Source organism: Myotis brandtii, unplaced genomic scaffold, assembly GCF_000412655.1.
Source record: "Myotis brandtii unplaced genomic scaffold, ASM41265v1 C42179238, whole genome shotgun sequence".
In the NCBI taxonomy this organism is placed as follows: Eukaryota; Metazoa; Chordata; class Mammalia; order Chiroptera; family Vespertilionidae; genus Myotis; species Myotis brandtii.
The window spans coordinates 1-1,148 of NW_005319563.1; the positions used below are offsets into that span (position 1 = coordinate 1).

General features: G+C 62.0%; 1 long non-coding RNA gene across 1 annotated transcript; it reads right to left on the minus strand.

Moving 5' to 3' along the window:
- Positions 1 to 26: 26 nt before the first annotated feature.
- On the minus strand, positions 27 to 886 carry LOC102251632. Its single transcript, XR_312963.2, has 3 exons — positions 784 to 886; positions 517 to 551; positions 27 to 116 (listed from the first exon to the last, which is right to left on the minus strand). It is a non-coding gene; the product is annotated as an uncharacterized LOC102251632 (long non-coding RNA).
- Positions 887 to 1,148: the final 262 nt, after the last annotated feature.

Genomic DNA, 1,148 nt, shown 5'->3' on the forward strand with positions numbered 1-1,148 from the left:
CGCCCGCCCAGCCTGGCCTCACCTCCACCACCTCTCCCGGGGCCACTGTCAGCTCCTTTGGGTTCCTAGCTTCAAACTCGAATAAGACTTGCATTCTCAGGGCTGGCTGCACTGGCCTTGGGGTGAAGGGCACAAGGTTAGGGGGCCCCGCACGGAGGGCCATGGTGTGTGTCTCCACTTGAGCCAAGTAGGAAGTGCTCCCTGACCTGATAACCCCTCCCCCCGCCCCCTCCCCACCGAGGGTGCTGGAGCCAGGACCGGGGAAATGGAGCCCCTGGCCCAGCCCCGGAGCCCAGCTGTCTCCCACCCGAGCTGGGAGGCCACTGTTGGGTTTCCACAGGGTTGAATGACAGGGCAGTGTTAGTGGGGCTGGGGGGGCGTTGTCTGCAGGCAGCAGGGTCTGGGATGTGGCTGATCTCTGAGGACTCAGTTGGGGACTTCTCTCCCATAGGTCACAGGGTCAGCCCCTTCTCACCCTCCCCTTAACCGTATGGCCTGGCTAAGCCCCGGGCTCACCGGAGGGAAGCGGAGTCCTGGTATCCTGAGGGTGCCTGTGGGGGCAGGACAGAGTGGGCGAGGGCAGAGTGAGGGAGGGCAGCATGGAGGCAGGGAGCTGGCCACAGAGCCACTCCCACACAGCTGCCTCACGGCCCCTCCCCTGCCTGCCTGCCTGGCACCTACATGTGGGTTCTTGGTTGCCATGTGACCATGGCGTGGTCTGAGAAGGCAGAAACTAGCCAGAGGCAGGGCTTTGAGTAGGGCTCCGTGCTAAGCTCCCCTTACCTGGTTGGAAGGTTCTGGAGGCTGCCAGCCATCATAGAATGTAGGTTGGTAGGGTGGGACCTCATGGCCTGTCCAGTTGTCCCTGGGGAGAGAACCAAGCTGAGTCCACTCCGCTCCAGGCCGTGGGACGGAGGAGGGGACGGAACCAAGCCTCGGGGCCTTCTAGGGCAGGGGTGGGGAACCTTCTTGCTGCCCAGGGCCATTTGGGCATTTACAACATCATTCGAGAGCCACACACAATTATCAACTTAAAAACTAGCCTGCGGTATTCGGCCCAACATTTCATTAACTCGCCCCTCATGCCTCAGCAGGGCCAGAGGAAACGATTTCATGCGCCTTAGATGGCCCGAGGGCCGGACGTTCCC